Source organism: Bufo bufo, chromosome 2, assembly GCF_905171765.1.
Source record: "Bufo bufo chromosome 2, aBufBuf1.1, whole genome shotgun sequence".
Lineage (NCBI taxonomy): Eukaryota > Metazoa > Chordata > Amphibia > Anura > Bufonidae > Bufo > Bufo bufo.
Genome location: NC_053390.1, coordinates 525,225,209 through 525,248,203, shown reverse-complemented (window position 1 = coordinate 525,248,203; position 22,995 = coordinate 525,225,209). Strand labels below are relative to the sequence as shown.

General features: G+C 46.3%; 1 protein-coding gene across 1 annotated transcript in view; it reads left to right on the top strand.

Moving 5' to 3' along the window:
• PRKG2 (protein kinase cGMP-dependent 2) overlaps window positions 1–22,995 on the top strand; it is a 174,927-nt gene that overhangs the window by 110,466 nt on the left and 41,466 nt on the right. The gene's annotated exons all lie outside the window — the stretch shown is intronic.

Below are 22,995 nucleotides of genomic sequence, written 5' to 3'. Positions count from 1 at the left end.
ACTTTTTACCATGGTGTTGGTATTAGTGGCATTCTGGGCAACTACAGAGATGGGAATCATGAAGGAAGGAAAGAAGGCCATGACATATTACAGTCCGAGAAAAGTGGCTGTGATAATGACGATGATGATGTTTATTAGAGATGAGCGAATTTCTCAAAATTTTTTGCTTCGATCCGAACTGAGTCGCGATAAAAACGTCTATTTCCGGGCTGCATAGAGTCTTTATATGGGTGTAGAACACTGTGTCTTGCAGTAACAGGCATAGCGAGAGTGCTGGGGTAGTGAAATAATACTGTCAGTCAGTATGACATGCAGATGACAGGCGTCGCTATTAGAATCACTGCACACTTCACTTATTTGGGCAGTCACGGGGCCAAAACTGACCAAATAACTCAAGTATTAACTCAGCCTTACAGGTCCATGTTAGCGTCAAGAAGAAGCGCACTCCTTTTACACCCTCGTCAGCTGATTCCACATAGATGTCTACAGAACCTGTTCTATTAAACGATTATACAAGTAGAGACCCCCGACAGAGTGGAGAGAGTGTCAGCAGTAAGTTTGTGTTGACGTCACTGATTATTTTGCCCATCCTCTGATCCGTCAGAACAATAACCCACAAATAACGGATCCTGTCTGGGGAGCATCCGCCTTCACTCGGTCAGCATTTGCTCAGTAATCCATGAGTATTGGTAATGCCAAAAAAACAGGAGTGGATCTAAAACAGAGATGACAGGTGAAGGTAATATTTGTATGTCTTCTGTGTTTTGTACCCACTCCTGCTTTTGGCTACCAAATCATAAGCCAATTCTGATGCGACCATACAAACCTTACAGCTGCTACACAGACAGGATCCGTTGTGCGTCTAATTTTTCCTTCCTTCTGACCGATCAGAAGAAAAGTCAAATAAATAGTGATTTCAAGAAGGCCAAACAAGGACAATAGCAACCCCGTCAGAGTGGTGAGGGTGGTAACAGTATGATAAGTCCACAGAGTGGCCCTATGACATAGTGGTGAGGTGGAAGCAGCATGAGGAGACCACCAAGTGGCAAAATGACAGGGTCTGGATGAGGCGGCAGCATCAAGAGACCACAGAGTGGCACAATGACAAAGTGTGGAGGTGAGAGCAGCAGTATGATTAGGCCACAGAGTGGCACGGTGACATAGTGTGGGGATGGCAGCATCAGGAGGCCACAGAGTAGCAAGGTGACATAGTGTGGAGATGGCAGCAACAGCATGATACCACAGAGTGGCATGGTGACATAGTGTGGACATGGCAGCATCAGGAGGCCACAAAGTGTCAAGGTGACATAGTGTGGAGATGGCAGCAGCATGATACCACAGAGTGGCATGGTGACAATGTGGACATGGCAGCATCATGAGGCCACAAAGTGGCACGGTGACATGCTGCTGCTGTTGCTGCCATCTCCACACTATGTCACCGTGCCACTTTGTGGCCTCATGATGCTGCCATGTCCACACTGTCACCATGCCACTCTGTGGTATCATGCTGCTGCTGTTGCTGCCATCTCCACACTATGATACCATAGAGTGGCAAGGTGACATAGTGTGGAGATGGCAGCATCAGGAGGCCACAGAGTGGCATGGTAACATAGTGTGGACATGGCAGCAACAGCAGCAGCAGCATGATACCACAGAGTGGCACGGTGACATAGTGTGGAGATGGATGATCTAATCTGATGCATCAGGCATTGGTGGGTGGAAATCCTGGCTGATCCACACGTGATTCATCTTGACAAAAGTAAGTCTCTATACATTTTGGGTGGACGGGCGAGTTCTTCTTGGGGTAACTATGCCCCCAGCTGCACTAAACACCCGCTCTGATGCCACACTATTGGCAGGGCAGGACAGCTTTTCCAGGGCAAACTCGGCCAGTTGCGGCCACAAATCCAGTTTGGCTGCCTAGTAGTCCAGCGGATCTTCTATGACAGCTGACAGGGCGCTGTCAAAGTATGCCACCCCCTGCTAGTTCAGGTCCTGCTCCAGGTCTACCTGCTGCTGCTGGTGAGTAGTTTATTCACTATGCGGGTGAAGAAAGCTGCTCATCAGCAACTCTAGACTCAGGCTGCTGGTGCTGCTGTCACTTGCGACATAGTCGAAGATCCAGTCAACTAATCAAGAACCGCTGGGTTGCTGGTTAAGACACGACCGCTAGCTGACATGTGGACCTGAGGCCTTGGGAAGAAACCCCTGCTGCCACGCCCCCTGGCACTTCTGTCTGACATACTTTTAGCTAAACTAAATAAATTAAAAGCAAATTAAAACACCCCTAAAAGAGCCATATATATATATATATTTTTTACTGAGATAGGCAACTAAAGGATTTGAAATTGGCAACGAAACAATTTCAGCGTAAATAACAGAAAAAGTGAACTGCATTTATATTTCTCAAATTGGACTAAAATAGGCGACTAAACGATTTCTAAGTAAATAACAGAAAAAGTGAACTGCAAATATTTTCTCTTTTCTCTAGAAATATGACAATAAACTCTTTTAGCGCAAATAACACTAAATGTGAACTGCGTCTATTTTTATCGTATTGTAGTGAAATATGACAAGAAATGCTTTTAGCGCAAATAACAGCAAATACGAACTTAGTCTATTTTTCAATTTTTCGCTAGAAATATGGCAATAAACTCTTTTAGCGCAAATAACAACAAAAGTGACTTGCGTCTATTTTTCTTGTATTGTAGTGAAATACGGCAAGAAACGCTTTCAGTGCAAATGACACCAAATGTGAATTACGTCTATTTTTCTCGTATTGTAGTGAAATATGACAAGAAATGCTTTTAGCGCAGATAACAGCAAAGTGAACCGAGTCTATTATTCTCATATTGTAGTGAAATATGACAAGAAACGCTTTATGCGCAAATAACACCAAATGTGAACTGCATCTATTTTTCTTGTATTGTAGTGAAATATGACAATAAACACTTTTAGCGCAAATAACACCAAATGTGAACTCTTTTTCTCTAGAAATATGGCAATAAATGCTTTTAGCGCAAATAACAACAAAAGTGACCTGTGTAAATATTTCTTGTATTGTATTGAAATAGGCCACTAAATGATATCAGCGCAGTTAACAGCAAAAGTGACCTGCGTATATATTTATCTTTTTCCACAGATAAAAGCCACTAAAGGCTTTTCAACATAGCACTTGCATCCCAATAACTAATTGCTGGAATGACAGAGCTGTGTTATGAGACTATCTGGATCCCCGAGTAATGCTTCCCTGCACTTGTAAATCGCTTTTTTCACAATAAGGATTTTCCTATGACTCTCCCTAGCATCTGCACACGTCTCTCCCTGCCTGTGAAATGATTCCTCTCACTATCCTTTCCCTGCACTATTCTTTCCTTTTTTTTCCTTTTTAACAATTAGTTTTTCTTTCACTCTCCATAGCGCCTGCATACACGTCTGTCCCTGAACAAAGTACGATAGTGAATGGAAGACTCTAAGATGGCCACTGTATTTATAGGGCTGTGACATCACCAGGCTGGCTGGCTGCTGATTGGCTGCATGCATGGCATTATGGGTCATCCCGCCTTCCCAGAGTTCCTTGCCCCATGTCCTCACACGCGTGGCAGCCATTTTAGCCGCCATTGTAGCCGGCTAGCCATGTTAGAAAAAATTGTGATTCTTTACCAGGAAGAGCGAGGAAATTCACATTCATTCAGAATTGAATTTTTCCTCATATTTCAAACGAATTTGAGTTTGTCAGCTTCAATTCTTTCATCTCTAATGATTATGTGTTGGACAGGACTTGGAAACTGGATCAGGGTGTTAAAGAGTGTTGATAGCAGAGGAGGAGGGTGGCGGCCGCAAAAAAGAGTGGAACTGACAAACGGCCAAATCATAAAAAGAAAAACTGCCAGGACCAGATCTGCATCTAATGTGGTCAGCTCAAGAGCGGGTGATGCTGCTGTTGGTGTAGGCTCAAAAGCTTTTAGGTGATGGCAGAGATGTTGTTAATGCTGCTGTTATATATCCTGTGAGGGTATTCTTCTCTATATTGCCACTGACAAAACCATCAAAGTGTGCAAGCTCTGCAGGCAAAGAATACTATGTGGATGTTCAGGCACAAATGTAGGAACTATAGCTATCCTTAGCTATCCTTAGCTATAGGAAGCAGCATCACATGCTCACATGGAAAAATCTAACTGGCCAGCAATGTGAGCAAGACCATCTCCTCCTCTCAGTTGTCATTCTAGTAGTCAGACCATATGAACAAGTAGTACATGGTTGTTGTTGACTACAGCACTGTCAATATCATCAGTTACTGCTTCTCTTGCTGCTACTGCCCCCTTTATCCTTCTCCACTCCATTGTCAGCCATCTTTAATGGAATGTCTGGGCAGGAGACAACAATGCGCATTCAGTAATCCATTGTGTGGCAACTGAAATCCCACCTGGTCAAGTTGATGATAGCTCTGCAGTCGCTGCTATACCTCAGTGGGTTCAACTGCCTTTAGGCAACTGATGGAGTGTGCTCAGCCTTGAAGGAGGATACACAGTCAGCATTATTTCCCCAAAAAAGGTTTCCTTGCCTTGTATTCTTATGGGCTGCTCCTTGGCATTGTAAATGTGCATGCCACCATTGACACATGGAGCAGCAATCATGGCCAGGCGCAGTACATGTCTTTCACGATCCATGTCATCCTGAATAGACATCTTCCTGTGTCAAAAAGAGGGCAGCCCTTTATTCCTCTCCTCCTCCCTCCTTTTATATGTGTGAACTGTAGCATTTGCATTCTGTCTTACAGCCGATGACACTGAGTGAGAGAAGCAGTTCAGCTGCTATTGTGCATCAAGCAGCAAATTTCCTGCTGGATGTCTTCCCACCTACTACAACTGAGAAATATAGTCAGTGACAGGACAATGGCCAAAATGGCTGCATTTAAAGGAAAATAGCACGTACTCCCTGCATGGCATGCATTTCAGCTGTTGATATGTGGCTAAAAATGCCCTCTTGGATTTACAGTGGCAGGACAGTCTGCCTTTGCACCGGTTGCTCTACGACGTTCCAGCTCTCCGGAATTCCACCTTGCATACAGTACCAAAAATTTGGACACACCTTTTCGTTCCATTATCTTTCTTGTTTTTTTTTACGTTGTAGATTCATATTGAAGACATGAAAACAATGAAAGAACACATATGGAAATAACTAGCAAACAAAAGTGTTAAACAAACCAGAATATATTTTATATGTTAGATTCTTCAAAGTAGCGCCCTTTTGCTTTGATAACAGCTTTGCACTCTCTTTGCAGTCTCTCAATCAACTTCATGAGAATGGTTATCAATTAACAAGTTTGCCTTGTCAAGAGTTAATTTGTGGAATTTTTTGCATTCATAATGTGTTTGAGACCATAAGTTGTGTTGTACAGACGTAGGATTGATACACAGTTCCATACAGTGTTTAACCCTATTCTACTACTGTTCTAATCCACATTATGGCAAGAACCATGCAACTAAGTAAAGAGAAACAACAGTCCATCATTAATTTTAGACACGAAGGTCAGTCAATCCAGAAAATTTCTAGAACTTTGTAGGTATCTGCAGGTGCAGTCATGAAAACCATCAAGCACTATAATGAAAATAGCTCTCATGATGACATGCCACAGGAACGGAAGATGTGTTACCTATTCACAGGATAAATTTACTGGCGTTACCAGCCTCAGAAATCACAAATTAGCAGCACCTCAAATTAGAGCCTTTATAAATACTTTAAAAAGATCAAGTCCTAGACACATCTCAACATTAAAAAAAGTTGTGCAGTGCTACAATATTGAAGACCTATCTTCAGGATAGGTCATCAATATCTGATTGCCTGGGGTCCAACTCCCAACACCCCCAGCGATCATCTGTTTGAAGAGTTATGCAAATGCTGCTTTTGCTTCAAAAATATCTGTGCATCTCCTTTGTAGAGGTGCGCTGTGTAATTACAACTGCCCTTTCCAAGTAAATGGGACACAAGTCTCAAAGTACACTTAATCAGCATGGCTACCACAGCATTCAGCAGTGACATGCCATTGCATTTGGTTTGAGCCTAGTGAAACCAACATTTGACAGTACAATTACCTGAAACACACCTCCAGGCTGTGTAAGTGATATTTGATCATAAAGGAGAGTGATGGAGTGCTGCATCAGATAACATGGCCTTCATAATCACCTGACTCTAACCCAGTTGAGATGGTATGGGATCAGGTAGAACACAGAAAAAAGGAAAAGCAGCCAACAGGTGCTCAGCAGCTCTGAGAACTCCCTCAAATCTGTTAGAAAACCATTCTAGGCAACTACCTTATGAAGCTGATTGAAAGCATGCCAAGAGGAGCCTGACCGCGCTGGATGGTGGAAGCTCGTGAGTAGCACTCCCGCCACCAAGCCTTTTCAAAGCCCTATATCAAGCACACTAACCATACCAGGATGGTTAAAATACGACCAAAAAACTCCCTGGGATGCACTGTGTCTCCTTCAGACGACTCCTCTCTCCAGAAAGACATGGAGAAGTTTGTTAGCCGACAGCCACTTCAGCAGGCCGGACGCGCTCCCAAGATGGCGCCCCGGCTGAAAGACTCAGCGCACCTTCTCCCTGAAAATCAAGCGCCGGATACCGACCCAGCAGAGGAGATCTCCCCTTTGAGCCAAGAGGTGAGCGACCCCACCACTCTTACGGTCATTAAAACGGAGGTCCGGCATATTGGGGAGAGAGTGGAGTCTCTGGAACAGAACCAGGATGCACTGCTTACATTTAATTCAGCAGTTAGCGTCACCTTGGACACTTACCGCACGGCGATTAATAATTCTCTACTACTCCTGGAAGACAAGGAGAATAGAAGCCGCAGAAAAAAACTAAGAATCAGAAACCTTCCTGAAACTACAGATAGAGAGGACTTATTTATTGTCATGAAGGAACTGTTTGTGCTATTGCTGGGCCGAGGTCGGGCTGAACAAGTGGTGATAGAAAGAGTCCACAGAGCATTGCGCCCTAAACCTCTCCCTTCTGATAACCCCAGGGACATAGTATGCGGATTGCTAAGTTTTTGGGACACTGAAGCTATTCTGCAAAGATCCAGATCTATGGGGGATATCCAGCTTCTGGGTTCTAAGATACAAATTGATCAAGATCTTGCATCCTCTACCCTCCAGAAAAGGAGAATGTTGAAATCTCTCACAGATCTTTTGCGGTCTTCTAAGATCATGTACCGTTGGCTGTTTCCCTTCGGCCTCCTTATCACACATGGGAATAGATGCTACACTATTTGTTCACCAGAGGACTTGAGGCAGATATGGGAATCTTTAAGCCTGGAGCCTATGGTTCTATCTTCTTAGATGCCGGTTCCCCTGGAAGAAGACTTACCTCCTCTACAAGTACCTCCTGACAAATTACTTTTCACTCAATGCTGTATCTGAAGCCTCCCCAGCTTCAATCTGGGAAGCTCATAAAGTAGTTATGCGTGGAGAATTTCTAGCCTTGGGATCCCACTTAAAGAAAATACGTGATGCACGCCTAAACTCCTTATTGTCCCAAATAGCATTATTGGAGCAGGCCCACAAAAGATCCATGGCAGTCAAGGATTTAAATGCCCTGTTAGCTCTTAGGGGAGAGTTGAAAGATCTATTAAATATAAAAGCTGCCAAGGCTTATGTTAAAGTCAGGCACAAACAATATGCTCATGGGAATAGGGGAAACAGATTGATGTCGGCTCTTGTCAAGAAAACGAAATGAACAGTCCTATATAACCAAAATGCGCAGTGATAAAGGGGAATTAGTATCTGATGCTCAAGGCATAGCCAAGATTTTTAACTCATATTACACTACTTTACATAATATCCGAACAGATGAATCCCCCAATATCATTCAGGACAGCATTAATCTTACTAATAAGTTCTTGATATCTCTTAGGCCCCTTTCACATGGGCGAGTATTCCGCACGGATGTGATGCATGAGTTGAACGCATTGCACCCGCACTGAATACTGACCCATTCACTTCTATGGGGCTGTTCACATGAGCGGTGATTTTCACGCATCACTTGTGCGTTGCGTAAAAATCGCAGCATGCTCTATATTCTGCGTTTTTAACGCAACGCAGGCCCCATAGAAGTGAATGGGGTTGCGTGAAAATCGCAAGCATCCGCAAGTAAGTGCGGATGCGGTGCGATTTTCACGCACGGTTGCTAGGAGACGATCGGGATGGAGACCCGATCATTATTATTTTCCCTTATTACACTGTTATAAGGGAAAATAATAGCATTCTGAATACAGAATGCATAGTAAAATAGCGCTGGAGGGGTTAAAAAAATAAATAAAATTATTTAACTCACCTTAGTCCACTTGCTCGCGCAGCCCGGCGTCTCCTTCTGTCTCCTTTGCTGAACAGGACCTGTGGTGACATCACTCCGGTCATCACATGATCCATCACATGATCCATCACATGATCTTTTACCATGGTGATGGATCATGTGATGAATCATGTGATGACCGGAGTGACGTCACCACAGGTCCTGTTCAGCAAAGGAGACAGAAGGAGATGCCGGGCTGCGCGAGCAAGTGGATTAAGGTGAGTTAAATTTTTTTTTTTTTTTTTTAACCCCTCCAGTGCTATTTTAATATGCATTCTGTATTCAGAATGCTATTATTTTCCCTTATAACCATGTTATAAGGGAAAATAATACAATCTACACAACCCCGATCCCAAGCCCGAACTTCTGTGAAGAAGATCGGGTTTGGGTACCAAACATGCGCGATTTTTCTCACGCGAGTGCAAAACGCATTACAATCTTTTGCACTCGCGTGGAAAAATCGCGGGTGTTCCCGTAACGCACCCGCACCTTTTCCCGCAACGCCCCCGTCTGAAAGAGGCCTTAACTTACCAGTACTATCACAAGCAGACAGTGAATCCCTGACCTCTCCTATCACCCTCCCAGAAGTTAAAAAAAATACTAAATTCAACCCCTTCAGGGAAAAGCCCAGGCCCTGGTGGCCTGCCGATCATTTATTATAAAAAGTTTTTCCCTGTATTGGGCCCACATTTGGTGACGTACTTCAACTCTTTGTTAGAAGGTTCTCCACCTGCCAAACAAGCGCTAGAGGCTCACATCGTGGTCCTACCAAAACCAAATAAAGACCCTGAACTTCCCTCTAACTTCAGACCTATATCCCTCTTAAATACAGACACTAAGCTATGGGCCAAGTTATTGGCACATAGAATCGCCCCATTTTTACAAGACCTTGTTTATCCTGAACAGACCGGCTTTGTTGGGGGGCGAGAGTGCAGGGACAGCACCTTCAGAGTCCAGATGTTAATACAACATACTCTGCGGAATAGGGGCAGCCTGACTCTATTGAGCACAGATGCTGAGAAGGCTTTCGACAGGGTGGACTGGAGATTTATGGAGGCTACCCTACACAGACTCGGATTTGACCCTAAGTTTGTTAAAGCGGTGCTGTCCCTGTACTCTGCCCCTCATGCAAGAGTGAGGGTTAATGGCATACTTTCCCCTTATTTTAACATTTCTAATGGTACTCGCCAGGGTTGCCCATTGTCCCCTACCATTTTTATACTCTGCCTGGAGACTCTTATTCAGGCCATCAGGCAAAATGACAACATCAAAGGGGTAAAAATTGGTCCCATGCAACATTCGGTGGCGGCCTTTGTCGATGATATGTTGCTGATTCTGTCTGATCCTGTCACCTCCTTCCCAGAGATCTTAAAACTATTGCTTGATTTTGGCCACTTGTCCAATTTTTAAATAAATCTCCCCAAGTGCTCGGCTATGGGAATTAATGTACCAACTAGCACAATTTCCTCACTGTCTATCACCTTTCCCTTCAAATGGGCATCATCACATATTAAATACCTAGGAGTTAATACACTGCTCAAAAAAATAAAGGGAACACAAAAATAACACATCCTAGATCTGAATTTATTAAATATTCTTCTGAAATACTTTGTTCTTTACATAGTTGAATGTGCTGACAACAAAATCACACAAAAATTAAAAAATGGAAATCAAATTTTTCAACCCATGGAGGTCTGGATTTGGAGTCACACTCAAAATTAAAGTGGAAAAACACACTACAGGCTGATCCAACTTTGATGTAATGTCCTTAAAACAAGTCAAAATGAGGCTCAGTAGTGTGTGTGGCCTCCACGTGCCTGTATGACCTCCCTACACTGCCTGTGCATGATCCTGATGAGGTGGCGGACGGTCTCCTGAGGGATCTCCTCCCAGACCTGGACTGAAGCATCTGCCAACTCCTGGACAGTTTGTGGTGCAACGTGACGTTGGTGGATAGAGCGAGACATGATGTCCCAGATGTGCTCAATTGGATTCAGGTCTGGGGAACGGGCGGGCCAGTCCATAACATCAATGCCTTCGTCTTGCAGGAACTGCTGACACACTCCAGCCACATGAGGTCTAGCATTGTCTTGCATTAAGAGGAACCCAGGGCCAACCGCACCAGCATATGGTCTCACAAGGGGTCTGAGGATCTCATCTCGGTACCTAATGGCAGTCAGGCTACCTCTGGCGAGCACATGGAGGGCTGTGCGGCCCTCCAAAGAAATGCCACCCCACACCATTACTGACCCAATGCCAAACCGGTCATGCTGGAGGATGTTGCAGGCAGCAGAACGTTCTCCACGGCGTCTCCAGACTCTGTCACGTCTGTCACATGTGCTCAGTGTGAACCTGCTTTCATCTGTGAAGAGCACAGGGCGCCAGTGGCGAATTTGCCAATCTTGGTGTTCTCTGGCAAATGCCAAACGTCCTGCACGGTGTTGAGCTGTAAGCACAACCCCCACCTGTGGACGTCGGGCCCTCATATCACCCTCATGGAGTCTGTTTCTGACCATTTGAGCAGACACATGCACATTTGTGGCCTGCTGGAGGTCATTTTGCAGGGCTCTGGCAGTGCTCCTCCTGTTCCTCCTTGCACAAAGGCGGAGGTAACGGTCCTGCTGCTGGGTTGTTGCCCTCCTACGGCCTCCTCCACGTCTCCTGATGTACTGGCCTGTCTCCTGGTAGCGCCTCCATGCTCTGGACACTACGCTGACAGACACAGCAAACCTTCTTGCCACAGCTCGCATTGATGTGCCATCCTGGATAAGCTGCACTACCTGAGCCACTTGTGTGGGTTGTAGACTCCGTCTCATGCTACCACTAGAGTGAAAGCACCGCCAGCATTCAAAAGTGACCAAAACATCAGCCAGGAAGCATAGGAACTGAGAAGTGGTCCTGTGGTCACCACCTGCAGAACCATTCCTTTATTGGGGGTGTCTTGCTAATTGCCTATAATTTCCACCTGTTGTCTATCCCATTTGCACAACAGCATGTGAAATTGATTGTCACTCAGTGTTGCTTCCTAAGTGGACAGTTTGATTTCACAGAAGTGTGATTGACTTGGAGTTACATTGTGTTGTTTAAGTGTTCCCTTTATTTTTTTGAGCAGTGTATATCTAGAGACCCCAGCCAATTATTTCATTTAATTACTCTGCCCTTTTATCTGACATCCGTGTACAATTAATGGATTTAAAGATTCCCTACCTTTCTTGGATAGGTAGGAAAAACCTATTAAAGACTTATGTTCTCCCTAGATTACTTTACCTTCTTCAGACCCTGCCAATTTCCCTACCCAAACCATATCTGTTGCAAGTGCGTAGACTCTTTTCATCCTTTATTTGGATAAGGACTAGACCTCGTGTATCTTACAATCTATTGTCCCAGCCAATTTCTAGGGGGGTTTTTGGTCTGCCGGACGTACAGAATTATTATCTAACCAACTTACTGAGGTTACACTCAGAAATACTGAACCCCTATTCTCGTAAATTGGGTTGTCATATAGCTAACAGCACATGGGACCCATCCAAACTGGCTAGACTATGGGTAACCCCGCCCTCAGTTGACATTGTTGGCAATAAATCGAACCCTACATATCTGGGAATCTGTAGTGCCTGGAACAGATATCCCCCCCCTCTTGGAGCTCCCCAGGGGTCCTTCTCCCTTCATGCCTATCCGCTTGGTTCCTTATTATCTAAATGTTCGTTATAGAGATGTTCTTAACTTGTGGCCCAGCTTTGGCAACGCTGCTGTGGGTGATGTATTGAAGGGCAATGTAATTCCGAAACTGCATGATTTAGGGGAATCCTACAATACGAGCAAGTGGTCACACTTGCACTACCTTCACTTCAGTACCATATGTAAGGATTATCTGGTGTAAGGGATCGTCTCTTTTCAGGGGGTCACACTCACAGATATCTTCGCAGACACGATTATAATGTCCAAACTCTTGCATTATTTCAGACACTTTATCAAAACACAGGTTAAGAAGTCACAACTTCAACTTATCACGTGTGCGACATCCACACAAAATAACAAACCCTTGCCCGGCTAGGCTCTAACTAAACACATAAGCGTATCCCTGACTCACCTAGAGAGCCCTCTTCACACATGGAACACAAATGCGGCTTTCCTCAGCCATTCAGTCCAGCAACCTCCAGGCTGTGACACTTCAATACCTTTTGGGGGATTGTGGCCCAGTAGTCCTCCCGACTCTGGCCTCGTGATCCTTGTTTCACAGGCGTCACCGCATCCCCCAAAGTTCAGGCTATCGCCTAGCCTCATGGCCTCTCAGCCCACCCGGCTAAGACCATTCACACAGAGCCTCACCAGGACTCTGCTTCACAAGACACTTGAGTGAGCCACACCCAAGATCCAGTAGCAGGATTAAATAGGATCCCTGGACATGAGCATGCCTCAAGTCCCGGACTGGAACCTGGGGAAACAACACCTCAATGTTCACATTGCCACACTGGTCAAAGCTGAAAAAGATTACATTCCCTCTTGGTATGACACCATTTTACAATCCCCCAGCCCAGACGTAAACTACTCTCCTTTTTCTATAATAAGTTACTTGAAACTAGGATGGTGGAGAAGCCTTCATATATCAGACAATGGGAGGCTGATCTGGAAGTAAGCTTCACCGAATCAGAGGTAGATAGGATTCTTAGCCATTCACACAGCTTTTCCTGTTGCATAACAATGCAGGAAAATGCTTTTAAACTGGTTACTAAGTGGTACCGTACCCCAGATTTGTTGAATAAAATGTTTCCTTTGGTGTCGGAGGCCTGTTGGAGGTGCCATGCATCTAAGGGCACAGCTCTGCATGTTTGGTGGTCATGCCCTGGGATTCGCCCGTTTTGAAATGATGTGACTAACTAGATTAAAGGGTTTCTATCACTTTGTTTCACCTATTTAGCTTTCAGACACTAGCGATCCGCTAGTGTCTGCTTTATCTAACCATCCTAATATAAGAGCTTATTGTCCTGCCGTTTAGCTAAAAAAATAACTTATATAGATATGCAAATGAGCCTCTAGGTGCTATGGGGCGTGATTAGCACCTAGAGGCTCCGTCTACCTTAACAAACTGCCGCCGCCCAGCGCGTCCCTCCAGCCCGCCCATCTCCAGCTGAAGCGATCCTCTCCGTGCGCGTCTCTGTTCTGCGCATGCGCAGTGAATGTCTGATCGCTTCCCTGCTCAGACATCTCCACTGCGCCTGTTCCTCGGAGCACTATGACGTCATCGGCGCAGGCGCAGTGGAGATGTCTGAGCAGGGAAGCGATCAGACATTCACTGCGCATGCGCCGAATACGAGGAGCATCGCATTCCGGAGGAGATGGGCGGGCTGGAGGGACGCGCTGGGCGGCGGCAGTTTGTTAAGGTAGACGGAGCCTCTAGGTGCTAATCACGCCCCCATAGCACCTAGAGGCTCATTTGCATATCTATATAAGTTATTTTTTTAGCTAAACGGCAGGACAATAAGCTCTTATATTAGGATGGTTAGATAAAGCAGACACTAGCGGATCGCTAGTGTCTGAAAGCTAAATAGGTGAAACGAAGTGATAGAAACCCTTTAAGGGATTATGCCCAGCAGACACGACTCTTACGTCCAAAGCTGTCCTCTTAAACTTACCAGAACTACACTGTCCCCTCAGCAAGCACTCCTTACTCTCTCATCTAATAGCTGCGGCTAAACTGCTTATTCCTCTTAAATGGCTTTCCGATCAGGCCCCTACCGTACAGATGTGGAGAGATAAGGTTCAGGAAATTTGCAGATTTGAAGAGATGTCCAGCTGGGAATCCTTGTCTCATGACAAATACTTAATTATCTGGGCATCGTGGCTTCAGAAGTCCCAGAGGTCATCCCTAGATCCTTAACTCTGGTCTCTAATCGTCCCATATGTTTTAACTGTCTGCTCAGCCCTCTATCCTCTTCGTAGCTTGGTTCTGATGTCTGTACAACTCACTTATTCATTTGAAGTAATATTAATTTATCAAGCTCATCTCGATGTCAATGGTCAATGCTTGCAGTAGCTGTGTGGCTATTTGTATAGCTGTATTTTGCATTTATATACATATGTCTAATGCTTTTATAATCCAGGGGCATGTTGCCCTATTTCTGGTTAATGTTTACATATGTCTCTCTTACCTCAATAAACAGAAATTTGAAAGAGAAAGAAAGCATGCCAAGAGTGTGCCAAGCTGTCATGAAAGCAAAAGGAGGTTACATTGAAGGATCTAAAATATAAAATATATTCTGGTTTAACACTTTTGTGCTTACTACTAGAGTTGAGCGAACCCGAACTGTAAAGTTCGGGTTCGTACCGAACTTTAGGGTTTTCGGCACCCGGACCCGAACCTGAACATTTACGTAAAAGTTCGGGTTCGGTGTTCGGCGATTTTAATGGCGCTTTTTGAAAGGCTGCAAAGCAGCCAATCAACAAGCGTCATACTACTTGCCCCAAAAGGCCATCACAGCCATGCCTACTATTGGCATGGCTGTGATTGGCCAACTGCAGCATGTGACCCAGCCTCTATTTAAGGTGGAGTCACGTAGCGCCGCCCGTCACTGTGCTCGGATTAGTGTAGGGAGAGGCTGCAGCTGCTGTGAGGGAGAGATCAGGGAGAAATCTCATTAAGAACTGGTTTATGTACTCAGCGATCTACAGAAAAAGTGTTTTGTGGGTGCAGTGCACAATTTTTTTAAGCCTGCCCTGAGCCAACTACTGCTGAAAACAAACTTTTTTTTCTTCAGTTAGTCAATATCAATACATGATCGGCAGCCATTTTATGCAACGATAGTGCACCAGCATACGCTATCTGCAAGTCCAGAAATACAGCTTTGGCATACTAGGGTGAAAAAACCCTCTAATGTACTGCACATCTGGGATTAGACAAGCATAAGTGACTGTCACATTTAGGACAGAAATACAGCTTTTTTGTTAGGGTGAAAAAACCCTCTAATATACTGCACATCTGGGATTACACATGCATAAGTGAATGTCACATTTAGGACAGAAATACAGCTTTTTGGTTACTGGGGTGAAAAAACCCTCTAATATACTGCACATCTTTGATTACACGTGCATAAGTCACTGTCACATTTAGGACAGAAATACAGCTTTTTCGTTACTGGGGTGAAAAAACCCTCTAATATAGTGCACATCTGGGATTACACGTGCATAAGTCACTGTCACATTTAGGACAGAAATACAGCTTTTTGGTTACTGGGGTGAAAAAAGCCTCGAATATACTGCACATCTGTGATTACACGTGCTTAAGTCACTGTCACATTTAGGCCATAAATACGGCTTTGGCATACTGGGGTGAAAAAAGCCTCTAATGTACTGCACATCTGGGATTAGACACGCATAAGTGACTGTCACATTTAGGACAGAAATACAGCTTTTTGGTTAGGGTGAAAAAACCCTCTAATATACTGCACATCTGGGATTACACATGCATAAGTGACTGTCACATTTAGGATAGAAATACAGCTTTTTGGTTAGGGTGAAAAAACCCTCTAATATACTGCACATCTGGGATTACACATGCATAAGTGAATCTCACATTTAGGACAGAAATACAGCTTTTTGGTTACTGGGGTGAAAAAAGCCTCTAATATACTGCACATCTTTGATTACACGTGCATAAGTCACTGTCACATTTAGGACAGAAATACAGCTTTTTGGTTACTGGGGTGTAAAAAGCCACTAATATACTGCACATCTGTGATTACACGTGCATAAATCACTGTCACATTTAGGCCATAAATACGGCTTTGGCATACTGGGGGGAAAAAGCCTCTAATATACTGCACATCTCTGATTACACGTGCATAAGTCACTGTCACATTTAGGACACAAATACAGCTTTTTGGTTAGGGTGAAAAAAACCTCTAATATACTGCACATCTGGGATAAGACGTGCAAAAGGGAGTGTCACAATTAGGCCACAAATACCGCTGTCATATAGAGTTAAAAAAAAAAAGAATAGAGTGCAATACCCTACATCAGGGTTTATATTGGCGGTTAATTATTTTTAACATACTTAACCACTTTTTACTTTGCTTTGTGAACGCTAACTATGAGGAAAACATCTAAAAAGGGACGTGGTCATGGTCGTGGTGGTGGTGTTGGTGGAGCCTCTGGTGCAGGGAGAGGACGTGGCCGTTCTGCCACAGCTACACGTCCTACTGAACCTACTACCTCAGGTCCCAGTAGCCACCAAAATCTACAGCGATATTTGGTCGGGCCTAATGCAGTTCTAAGGCTGGTAAGGCCTGAGCATGTACAGGCGCTAGTCAATTGGGTGGCCGACAGTGGATCCAGCACGTTCACATTATCTCCCACCCAGTCTTCTGCAGAAAGCGCACAGGTGTCGCCTGAAACCCATGCCCATCAGTCTGTCACATCACCCCTGTGCATATCGGGGAACCTGTCTGAGCCTCAAGTCATGCAGCAGTCTCTTATGCTGTTTGAAGACTCTGCTGGCAGGGTTTCCCAAGGGCATCCACCTAGCCCTTCCCCAGGGGTGGAAGACATAGAATGCACTGACGCACAACCACTTATGTTTCCTGATGAGGACATGGGAATACCACCTCAGCACGTCTCTGATGATGACGAAACACAGGTGCCAACTGCTGCATCTTTCTGCAGTGTGCAGACCGAAAAGGAGGTGAGGGAGGAAGACTGGGTGGAAGACGATGCAGGGGACGATGAGGTCCTAGACCCCACTCGGAATGAAGGTCGTGCCACTGACTTTCAGAGTTTGGAGGAAGAGGCAGTGGCGAGACCGAGCCAACAGCGTAGCAAAAGCGGGAGCAGGGTGCAAAAGCAGAGCAGCCATTGCCAAAACAGTTCGCCTGCTACTGGCCACCGTCAACAGGGACCGAGCACACCAAAGGCAGCTTCAAGGAGTTCCCTCACATGTCACTTCTTCACACAATGTGCTGACGACAAGACGCGAGTGGTTTGCACGCTGTGCCATCAGAGCCTGAAGCGAGGCATTAACGTTCTGAACCTTAGCACAACCTGCATGACCAGGCATCTACATGCGAGACATAGGCTGCAGTGGAGAAAGCACATTCAAAACCAAGAAAGGGCTCAGTCCCCTCCTGCTCCCTCTTCTGCTGCTGCCTCGGCCTCTTCCTCCGCCTCTGGAGGAACGTTGGCACCTGCCGCCCAGCAAACAGAGGATGTGCCACCAACAACACCACCTCCGTCACCAAGCATCTCCACCATGTCACACGGAAGCGTTCAGCTCTCCATCTCACAAACCTTTGAGAGAAAGCGTAAATTCCCACCTAGCCACCCTTGATCCCTTGCCCTGAATGCCAGCATTTCTAAACTGCTGGCCTTTGAAATGCTGTCATTCAGGCTGGTGGAGACGGACAGCTTCAAACAGCTCATGTCGCTTGCTGTCCCACAGTACGTCGTTCCCAGCTGCCACTACTTCTCCAGGAGAGCCGTGCCCTCCCTGCACAACCAAGTATCGGATAAAATCAAGTGTGCACTGCGCAACACCATCTGTGGCAAGGTCCACCTAACCACAGATACGTGGACCAGTAAGCACGGCCAGGGACGCTATATCTCCCTAACTGCACACTGGGTATATGTAGTGGCAGCTGGGCCCCAGGCGGAGAGCTGTTTGGCGCACGTCCTTCCGCCACCAAGGATCGCAGGGCATCATTCTTTGCCTCCTGTTGAATCCTCTTCCTACTCAGCTTCCTCCTCCTCTTCTACCACCTCCTCATCCGGTCAGCAACAGACCTTCACCACCAACTTCAGCACAGCCAGGGGTAAACGTCAGCAGGCCGTTCTGAAACTGATGTGTTTGAGGGACAGGCCCCACACCGCGCAGGAGTTGTGGAGGGGTATAGAACAACAGACCGACGAGTGGTTGCTGCCAGTGGGCCTCAAGCCCGGCCTGGTGGTGTGCGATAATGGGCGAAATCTCGTTGCAGCTCTGGGACTAGCCGGTTTGACGCACATCCCTTGCCTGGCGCATGTGCTGAATTTGGTGGTGCAGAAATTCATTCACAACTACCCCGACATGTCTGAGCTGCTGTATAAAGTGCGGGCCGTCTGTGCGCACTTCCGGCGTTCTCATCCTGCCGCAGCTCGGCTGTCTGCTCTACAGCGTAACTTCGGCCTTCCCGCACACCACCTCATATGCGACGTGCCCACCAGGTGGAACTCCACCTTGCACATGCTGGAGAGACTATGCGAGCAGCAGCAGGCCATAGTGGAGTTTCAGCTGCAGCACGCACGGGTGAGTCGCACTGCGGAACAGCACCACTTCACCACCAATGACTGGGCCTCCATGCGAAACCTGTGTGCCCTGTTGCGCTGTTTCGAGTACTCCACCAACATGGCCAGTGGCGATGATGCCGTTACCAGCGTTACAATACCACTTCTATGTCTCATTGAGAAAACACTTAGGGAGATGATGGAAGAGGATGTGGCCCAGGACGAGGAGGAGAAAGAGGGGTCATCTCTAACACTTTCAGGCCAGTCTTTTAGAAGTGGCTCAGAAAGAGGATTTTTGCAACAGCAGAGGGCATGTACAAACATGGCCAGCCAGGGCCCACTACTGGAGGAGGAGGAGGATGAGGAGGAGGATGGGGATGAAGCATGTTCACAGCGGGGTGGTATGCAATGCAGCTCGGGCCCATCACTGGTGCGTGGCTGGGTGGATACGGAGGACACAGACGATACGCCTCCCACAGAGGACAGCTTGTCCTTACCTCTGGGCAGCCTGGCACACATGAGCGACTACATGCTGCAGTGCATGCGCAAGACTGCAGAGTTGCCCACATTTTAACGTGTGCTGACTACTGGGTGGCCACCCTGCTGGATCCCCGTTACAAAGACAATGTGCCGTCCTTAATTCCCTCACTGGAAGATGCGCGACTACAGGCGCACGCTGGTAGACGCGCTCCTGAGAGCATTCCCGACTGACGCCGGGGGACAAGTGGAAGCACAAGGCGAAGGCAGGGGAGGAGGAAGAGGTCGCCAATGCAGCTGTGTCAGCGCCAGCACCTCAGAAGGCAGGGTTAGCATGGCCGACATGTGGAAAACCTTTGTCACCTCGCCGCAACAACCGGCCCCAACTGCTGATACGGAGCGTGTTAGCAGGAGGCAGCATTTGAACAACATGATGGAACCGTACCTGTGCACACGACTACACGTACTGACTGATGGTTCTGCCCCATTCAACTTCTGGGTCTCCAAATTGTCCACATGGCCAGAGCTTGCCCTGTATGCCTTGGAGGTGCTGGCGTGCCCTGCAGCCAGTGTACTCTCTGAACGTGTATTTAGCACGGCAGGAGGCGTCATTTCAGACAGACGCAGCCGCCTGTCCGCAGCCAACGTGGACAAGCTCACGTTCATTAAAATGAACCAGGCTTGGATCCCACAAGACTTGTCTGTACCTTGTGCAGAATAGACATTTATACCACCATCAAACATACATTCTTGTACTCAAGTCAAGTGCAATGATTCTTTGTTTTCTTTTTTTTTATTTGTCCCAATATTTTGGGGGCTACCTACCCCAATAAAAAAAATTATAAAACATTGTTGGCTACCTGTTCCTTCCCCATTGCTGCCTCCACCTACAACACATTCACCGCCTCCTCAACCTCCGACTCCATATCCACCTCCTTTGCAGATTAATAATTTACATTTTTTTGTTATTTTATTTCATTTTAAGCTATTTCCCTATCCACAATTGTTTGCAGAGCAGTTGCCATGCTCTTAAGCACATTTTACTGCCTTTTACATCCCTCTAGCCTTTTCAAGGACTATTTTAGAGCCATTTTTATAAAAAAAAAATGCCAATTTTAGTGCCCTAAATTGAAAAAATTCTTATTTTCAATTGTCGGGTGACATTTTACCATTTTTGGCGTATACAAACCCCTGCTGTGCCTGGGTGACAGGGGCCTAAATCTCTCAAAATCCTCTGTTGTTTTGCTGGGCGACATGAACCCCCTTTTGCCATGAATGAACCCCTGCTCTGCATTGCTGACAGGGACCTAAATCTCTCAAAATCCTCTGTTGTATTGCTGGGTGACATGAACCCCCTTTTGCCGTGAATGAACCCCTGCTCTGCATTGCTGACAGGGGCCTAAATCTCTCAAAATCCTCAGTTTTATTGCTGGGTGACATGAACCCCCTTTTGCCATGAATGAACCCCTGCTCTGCATTGCTGACAGGGGCCTAAATCTCTCAAAATTCTCTGTTCTATTGCTGGGTGACATGAACCCCCTTTTGCCGTGAATGAAGCCCTGCTGTGCCTGGGTGACTGGGGCCTAAATCTCTCAAAATCCTCTGTTGTATTGCTGGGTGACATGAACCCTTTTTTGCCGTGAATGAATCCCTGCTGTGCCTGGGTGACTGGGGTCTAAATCTCTCAAAATCCTCTGTTGTATTGCTGGCAGACATGATCCCCTTTTGCCGTGAATGAACCCCTGCTCTGCATTACTGACAGGGGCCTAAATCTCTCAAAATACTCTGTTCTATTGCTGGGTGACATCAGGGCCGTCTTTAATATTGATTGGACCCTGGGCAAAAGTTTACTTGGGCCCCCTGGATCCCGCCTTCCCACATCTTAGCAGGCAATCACGCCCTCCACCACAACACACACACACAAAAATCCACACATCTGGTAGAGTACAGTGAATGACTGTAAATACTTCCAGTTCTGAAGACTCCAGCGGCTCAGGATCAGTGCTCTGGGCAGCTGGGCTCAGCCTGGAAGTGGGCACCGCTCTGCAGGAAGGAGACCAGGGCTCGGCTCACCCTAGCATTACAGTGCACGCCAGCACCCCACAGTATGCAGTATAGCACCCTATAGTATACAGCAACCCACAGTATGCAGTATAGCACCCTATAGTATACAGCACCACACAGTATGCAGTATAGCACCCCACACTATACAGCACCACACAGTATGCAGTATAGCACCCCACACTATACAGTACCCCACAGTATGCAGTATAGCACCCCACACTATACAGTACCCCACAGTATATAGTAGAGCAGTCTAGCAATCCACAGTATACAACACCTCACAGTATACAGTAGAGCAGTATAGCACCTCACCGTATACAGCACCCCAAACTATACACGATACAGCACACCACACTATACAGCCCCCCACACTATACAGTACAGCAGTATAGCACTCCACAATATACAGCACCCACAGTATACAGTATACAGCCCCCCACAGTATACAGTACAGCAGTATAGCACTCCACAATATACAGCACCCACAGTATACAGTATACAGCCCCCCACAGTATACAGGCCCCCACAGTATACAGGCCCCCACAGTATACAGCCCCCACAGTATACAGGCCCCCACACTATACAGCACCCCACTATACAGTAGTTTACAGTATATTAGCATAACAGCCCCTGTCACCTTTTTCTGATGTAATCTTCACACAAAAAAGCTCCACAGTTAAGGCAAACTTCTACAGCAACACTCCTGGTAGAAAGAACCTTGATGACCTCATAGCTATGTGGCCAGTAATATTGCTAGGTTACTGGTCACATGGTGATGATGTCATCTAAGGTCCTAAAGAATCACAGCTCTCACAGTACGCTGCCTGGAGTGCCGGCAGGCATGGCAGCACCCCCTGTGTAGCTGACAGCCTGACACCCGAGGCAGTGGCTAGCAGGGCTCCAGAGGCAGCTGCCTTGGAAGCTGCCCCTTTTTCCCCTTGTTAAAGACGGCCCTGGGTGACATGAACCCCCTTTTACCGTGAATGAACCCCTGCTCTGCATTGCTGACAGGGGCCTAAATCTCTCAAAATCCTCTGTTGTATTGCTGGGTGATATGAACCCCCTTTTGCCGTGAATGAACCCCTGCTCTGCATTGCTGACTGGGGCCTAAATCTCTCAAAATCTTCTGTTGTATTGCTGAGTGACATGATCCCCCTTTTGCCGTGAATGAACCCCTGCTCTGCATTGCTGACAGGGGCCTAAATCTCAAAAAATCCTCTGTTCTATTGCTGGGTGACATGAACCCCCTTTTGCCGTGAATGAACCCCCGCTCTGCATTTTTGACAGGGAACTAAATTTAGTGAAAACATCTGTTACTGATCGGAAGATGCGCGACTACAAGCGCACACTGATGATAGCATTCCCACCTGACAGCGGGGGCACAGTGGAAGCACAAGGCGAAGGCAGAGGAGGAGGAAGAGGTCGCCAATGCAGCTGGGGCACCACCAGCACCTGAGAAGGCAGGGTTAGCATGGCCAAAATGTGGAAAAGCTTTGTCAGCCTTGGAGGTGCTGACCTGCCCTGTAGCCAGTGTATAGTGTGAATGTGTGTTTAGCACGGTAGAGAGCATTATCACAGGCCACAGCCAATATGGACAAGCTTATGTTTATTAAAATGAACCAGGCATGGATCCCACAGGACTTGTTCGTACCTTGTGCAGAATAGACATTTATACCAGCCTCAACCATCCATTCTTGTACTCAAGTGCACTTATTCTTAGTTTTATTTTGTTATATGTCCCAATATTTTGGGGGATACCCCAATTTAAAAATAAAAAATAACACAAATCAGTGTTGGCTACCTATTCCTCCTTCACCGCCGATTCCACCTACACCGCCACGTCAA